Below are 7,152 nucleotides of genomic sequence, written 5' to 3'. Positions count from 1 at the left end.
ATATATATATATATATATATATATATATATATATATATATAAAGTATGAGGGGGGTGGATATCAAAGTTTAAGGGGAGGGGGGGGGGTACAATCGAAAGTTTGAGGGGGGGGGGGGGGAAGTCTGGAAGAAACACTGCATGTAGCCTGATGTTATTATAAAACTTCATCTCTCTTTGTTTCTTTATAAAAAGGTTACGGAAGGTTTTTAAGGTATTTTACTGAAATGTTTACCGGACGAATGCAAAATGATATAAACAACCATTGCTCTTCTGTTATATAGGCTACATGCAGTTTTTCTTCCAGACTTCCCCCCCCCCCCTCAAACTGTCGATTGTACCCCCCCCCCCTCAAAGTTTCGATTTGCATATATATATATATATATATATATATATATATATATATATATATATATATATATATATATATACCGAGGGGTCTATGGGGGGGTGATGACCCCCCATAAACCCCACCCCTGCCTACGCCACTGCATATAAGTATTCGCATAGATTTAGAGTAGCGTCCCTTTTGTTTACATGTTTTCATTACCCTTCAAACAAAAGTCTATTTTAGTTATATTGAGATTAAATAATGTAAATTAATAGTATACACAATTCTGTAGAATAGGAACGATTGGGAGGGAAGTGACATTTAGCGCAGTAAATTTAGAGGTTAGGTAGGGTATAATAAATGGTGGGGTTAGGAAAGTTAAGGGGTCCATTCTCTAATAGGCAATCTATGTCTCTTTCGTACTTTCGTGTTGGTTTATTGTCGAACCTGTCCTCACCTCACATCACAACAGTTGGGTGACGCTTACCGTGTAATGTTAAAATAAATAGCATGTAATTGAGTTAGTTCGAAGTGAGTTTTCATGCAAGCCCAACGCACTAATTAAGGTTGTCGCAAAATGTAACATATATGTAACATATGTCAATGATGTCAATGAATTTTCATTAAAAAAATGATGTCTAGTACAGTTTACGAAACTTACGAACTTCGCCGATACTTTTTTGGTGGGTAGTTTGGTAAGTATGTAGGCGGGTAGGTGGGTAGGTGGGTAAGTGGGTAAGTGGGTAGTTAGGTAGGTAGGTAGGTAGGTGGGTAGGTGGGTAGTAGGTAGGTAGGTAGGTGCGTCATGATGTGAACAAAATATTAAATACATAATTGTTATTGTGGTGCGAATGAATGTTGTTACGAGAGATATGACGAATGCATGTTTGATGATGCGGATGAAAGAGAGTGAAGCTTTGCCATAGGAACGGGTTGTTATAGTATGCAAGCTAGGTAGTTCGGACTAGGGAGAATGTGAAAGATACTTCGTGTAATGTCGATAGTTTTATGTTTATACGAGAATAGTAGTTGAATAATTATTGACCAAGAAAATAATAGGCATTGTGTAAAGTGATTATCGCCTGTATCGTGGTGATGGGAATGCAGATGGTAGTGGTACGCTTTAAATGGTAGTAGATCACGTGATCAAACACGACACTCTCACAGCAGCCCTAACAATCATGTATAAATGTGTCATCTAGTCCATATGGTCTTTGTGCTAAATTTCTCTTTTGCACATTTTTCGTTGTGTTTTTTCTGGTTGCGCATTTTTCTGTTTCTGTTTGCACTTTTTTCCGTTTGCGCTTTTTTCTGTGTGCGCTTTTTTCTGTTTGCGCTTTTTTCCGTTTGCGCTTTTTTCTGTTTGCGCTTTTTTCCGTTTGCGCTTTTTTCTGTTTGCGCTTTTTTCCGTTTGCGCTTTTTTCTGTTTGCGCTTTTTTCCGTTTGCGCTTTTTTCCGTTTGCGCTTTTTTCCGTGTGCGCTTTTTTCTGTTTGCGCTTTTTTCCGTTTGCGCTTTTTTCTCTTTGCGCTTTTTTCCGTTTGCGCTTTTTTCTGTTTGCGCTTTTTTCCGTTTGCGCTTTTTTCTGTTTGCGCTTTTTTCTGTGTGCGCTTTTTTCTCTTTGCGCTTTTTTCTGTGTGCGCTTTTTTCTCTTTGCGCTTTTTTCCGTGTGCGCTTATTTCCGTTGCGCTTTTTGATTTGCGCTTTTTTCCGTTGCGCTTTTTTCCGTTGCGTTTCTTTCTGGGAACCATCGTAATCACAGAGGGCGGTTAATTTTGACAGCACTTTTTTTTTGTATTGAAAAGTATGCAAGTACGTTTGGGGTTATATTGATTATTGATAGATCTATGTATTTATTGGTTTTCAACTTTAGGTATAATTATCACGCACAGGGGAAGGGGGGGGGGGGCTTAAATGTTAATAAATTAATAAATAATCATTCACTTTAACTTTTAAAAAAAACTTAATTTTATTGTTCTAGGCCTATTTGTGTAAGGATTTGAAACTGTCTTTAATATTAATTCAGAGATAGAGAGAGAGAGAGGAACAGTAGACACAATTATAGAACACATTTCTACATGTTAAACAAACAGTCACAGTGTATTTTGATAGGTATTAATTTTGAAAAAAATTAGTCAACTAGAATTCTAAATTGATTCAAGATTGTCATTCAAATTTCTATTACTGTTACAGCTCCCTATGGGAGAATAAGATGTCATCATCATCACTCCTTTGTGGCCCCTGGGGAGCAAAGGGCTGCAACCACACATCTCCAGCGGACTCGGTTTTGGGCTGCTCTCCTTGGCCGGCCCACCCTCCTTTTTCCCTGGGAATTCCAGTCTAATGCATGTTTTGATGAATAAGATGTAAGTTGTGTAAATAGTAGTGTGGAGACCTCAGAGCAACACTTAATTTCATGACCAACAGCGATAAGATGGTACTATTAGTAAGCCATACTTAATGATCAACACTACTCATATTATCATATAGATGACAGAGTAGGCAAATGGTTGAGGACACTATTGCTAAACATAAAGCCAAGTTAGTAGTACATTCATCAGTTCACCTAAGTCTGATATATACCCAATTTAAGACTATGAAATAAAAAAGGTGGCTAGATATAGATCTAGTGTTGACTACACAAATCCTTTATATACAGAGATCAAATAAACAGAGATACTTAAAAATTAGTATCTAATCTGGCTATCACTCACTCATTTTATTATTATATTATATAATAATTATATAATATCTTATATTATTATATTTAATAACTAAGAATGCCATTTATTTTCAGGTCTCCAGGTGTTGTGTGTATCAATCAGCCCACTGTATCAATCTTTTAATAAATTATAAGGTCCCCACTGCTTGATACTTCACCAAATACTGGCTACACCAGAAGATGACTAAATGTTCTTAACACTTAACAACTGTAAGTTTACATTGTTTCAAAGTGAATAATAATTTTCATTTAGTAATTTTTGCTTGCATGTAATGATCAGCATGTGTAGTTAATGCCTTTACTGATATTAGTAAAAAAATTTCAGACCACAAGCATTACTTCTGGGTCACTCTGAAGGGTCTAATCGTTCAATTACTGAATTGATAAAGTTGATGAAATTGCTCAAAAGTTGTCTGGCACCTTCTTAACTCGGAGACATAGGGTAAGGGGTTTATAATATTTATATACATACTATTATTTTTTTTATTACCAGGTCTTTTTTTTCACTTTTGTTTATAAAAATATACATATATAACACAATATAACACAGGTAACTATATATATATATATATATATATATATATATATATATATATATATATATATATATATATATATATATATATATATGCAGTGTAAGTGTTACCTGGGTAGCATGAACACCCCAGACCACCAGTCTTTATACCTATATAATATATCGTTACAAGGTAGCAAACATGATGTTAGGGGCTTCTTGTTGTATGTTCAGTGCAGTGCAAAATAAAATAAACATAATAAATTTAGTGCAAAATGAGCAGTGTATGGTTGTAATTATTTCATAAATAACTTTTAGTGTGTAACTTTTCTTTTTTAGAATGTGGATGGATTATGACATACCTTGCACAAATCAACAACCAGGCTTTTATTGGATTTGAATCCCAAAGGAAAGAGAAATTTTGTTATCCAAAACAAACATGGAAAATATCAGAAACCAACAAAACACAAGCAGGCAGAGTGTTATGGACCCAACTTTGGGGAATCTCCTAAAACCAAGTATAAAAATAGAGAGGTGTGGTTGTGTCTCTCAGCTCCACAAGGGTCCACAAAAATGAGGACAACAGTGATTTTCGTAATAATTTTAGATCAGATTTAAAAAAAAAATTTGATCAGTTGAATCAGGTTAACAGTTTAATACATATTGCATTTAAGTGCTTAACGAAAAGAAAAGATGCTCTTACCAAAATAGTCTAAGAACAATGCTGATTTTAAATTAATAAATTGTTTCCTTTTGTAATAATATAATAATTTAACTTAAGTTGGCATTGTATGTATGTTTAGTGTAGATTTAATGCCCTAAATGAAATATACAATTGACATTTTTTTCTTTAAAGAATTAGTTGCAAATTTCTTTCATTATTTAGTTTCACTGTACAATCTGAAAAAAGCTTGCAACATTTGTATTGACAATACTTCTGCTGGTGATATTTATTTCTAATTAATGAAGTAAATTAATATATATTCAGTTTACTATAATTAAATACCTCATACTCGAGACAAAAAAAAAACATTTATTGAATATCGCAGTGATATTCCTGTTCTACACAATGCGTATAAACCCTCGAACCATCTGTCTTTTGAAAGATTGTACATTTTGTATACACAATGGCATTCATTTCAACACTATTTAACCACAATTATAATCTAGAGATCCTGAACATATTTTCGTTCTGTTATTTATGGACAAGGCAGACTGGTCCAGCATTAAAATGTAATATACCTTAATTAGAATACTTAAACGAGCTATGCAATTAAATGTTGTTAGACAAATATTTTATACTTTTTATTTTTAATGTTATGTTTACGTATCATAGTACAAGACAGCTTCTGTATTCTTGTACAGTAAATTAAGTTTTTACATTAGTTTAATTTAAACTGTAGGCCTGCTTAACATCTGTTACATTATATGAAAATGTTTTGTATATTTGTTTTAATTTGTTTGTATAAAAGTCAAAATGAAAGTTACTACACTATTATTTACATATTCGTTTTCAATCAATACTTTATAGTATAGTTATAATTTTCTTACAATTGAATGGATGGTATAATACAGATTTTAATAGATGAGCAGTTATTGTGTATGTATTGCTGCTTTACTACATTTTGATTAAAATTTCTTTCACATTTTGAAATTAACTTTGTAAATATTATGACTGATATGAGAATGGATCTTTTTGTATGCTAAAAATAAAAATTTGAGCCAAGATGTAGCCAGGATATAATACAGGATGAGCCAAGGTATAGCCAATATTGGGCCAAGATATAGCCATTATTGAGCCAAGATGTAGCCAATATTGGGCCAAGATGTAACCATGATATAGACAATATTGGGCCAAGATATAGCCAATATTGAGCCAAGATGAAGCCAATATTGGGCCAATATGTAGCCGGGATATAGCCAATATTTGGCCAAGATCTAGCCAATATTGGGCCAATATGTAGCCGGGATATAGCCAATATTGTGCCAACATTGCGCCAACATCATGCCGAGTTTCACTACCAATGTTTGGCCAAGGTTAAGCCAATGTTGCACCAAGATGTAGCCAATATTGGGCCAATATATGTGTGCTGACTGGGAAAGGAAAGGATCAAAGCAGAAACCCGACACGGTACAAAGGCTGTCATTGACACAAAACGTCAACAACACACGATATGTTCGGACAAGGCCGAATGAGGAGAGGCCGGCCAGAGAATAGCTTACGGCAAAACATATGCAAAACACAATGATCATGTCTAAATTTCTATTATAATTAACTTTTCTACCGCGTATTTAACTAAATACGTAACACAAGTTGAGATTGTAAATTATCTTAGAGTATTTTTTACTTAAAGTTGTTATCATAAACGATAATGCTTTTAACGGCTATAAATAATATATGGTCAAATAATACAACCCATAACAATAATTTTACAATTTTCAAAAACAAATCAAAATGTTTCTGACAAAGATTTTTGTGACTTTTTTCTGTGACTTTATTTCTGTGACTTTTTTTTCGATAAAATTTTTCCATTGTGACTTTTTTCTGTGACTTTTTTTTCCGGGGGGGGGGGGGGGGCACTTGAAATTTTCAGGGGGGACGGGGACGGACGACGACACCCCCAAAGAGATGCCTGGAAGAAACTCTGCCACCCACCCCGCCCCATACTCACAGCAGGCCGGTCACGCAACACCGATCTTGCTGCCTGGCCCGCCTTACTCAACCAACCCCCACCCCTCCCACCCCTCCCGACCAGCACCGCCATGACCCCATGAATGTGTAACATTCTGGCAACATTTGGTAGATTGTATAATTAGTTTACTTGAAAGCAGTAGCGTAGCGAGGGGGGGGGGGGCGGGGGGACGACGACATATGTCACCGGGCGCCAAAAGGGGTTGGAAAAATAAATTGAAATGTTGAGGGGAGTGCAAATCGAAAGTTTGAGGGGGGGGGGTGCAAATCTAAATCTCGAGCGGGGTGGGGGGTGCAAATCGAAAGTTTGGGGGGGGGGGTGCAAATCGAAATCTTGAGGGGGGGGGGGATGCAAATCGAAAAGTTTGTCCCCGGGCGCCGGGAAGGGTCGCCACGCCTCTGTTTGTGATTACATTTATTTATTGATGATACTTTGGCAGAACATTACTTTTTTCTGCAACAGCATTTTTATATTGATGCTGCCAGTAATGACAATCCTATTTATTGTACACATCATTTGTTTATATACACATCACCCTTCCCTCGATGCATCTAAGATGTAAATTACTAAGCCTGGTGCTCCTAATATTTTATTATGTGAGACTGGAAGAGTCATCTCCCCTTTTAGGTAACCCAAAAGTAAAACTGCAACCCGGTATTTTTTTTTTTTTTTTTTTTTGTGTAACATGGAATATTTTCAAACTTTAATATTACAGATAGAAGGAATTGGACATCTTTATTATTATTTTCAGCGCTATTAAAGCCACACGACCTTTAATTTAAGTTTAATTTGATATCATTAGGATACTACTGAACGTTTATGTATATTATTTTTTTTTTTTTATACATATTTTTATTAATTTATAGTTTGCTATTGCTGAATGATAATCATAAACGG

General features: G+C 35.1%; 1 long non-coding RNA gene across 1 annotated transcript; it reads left to right on the top strand.

Moving 5' to 3' along the window:
- Window positions 1-2,233: 2,233 nt before the first annotated feature.
- On the top strand, window positions 2,234-5,147 carry LOC131948032 (uncharacterized). Its single transcript, XR_009387952.1, has 4 exons — window positions 2,234-2,692; window positions 3,124-3,258; window positions 3,374-3,490; window positions 3,902-5,147. It is a non-coding gene; the product is annotated as an uncharacterized LOC131948032 (long non-coding RNA).
- The last annotated feature ends 2,005 nt before the right edge of the window (window positions 5,148-7,152 follow it).

Source organism: Physella acuta, unplaced genomic scaffold (genome assembly GCF_028476545.2).
Source record: "Physella acuta isolate Inbredline_101_S28 unplaced genomic scaffold, ASM2847654v3 ptg000622l, whole genome shotgun sequence".
In the NCBI taxonomy this organism is placed as follows: Eukaryota; Metazoa; Mollusca; class Gastropoda; family Physidae; genus Physella; species Physella acuta.
Note: the sequence above shows the minus strand (reverse complement) of the source record. Positions and strands in the feature narration are given on the sequence as shown.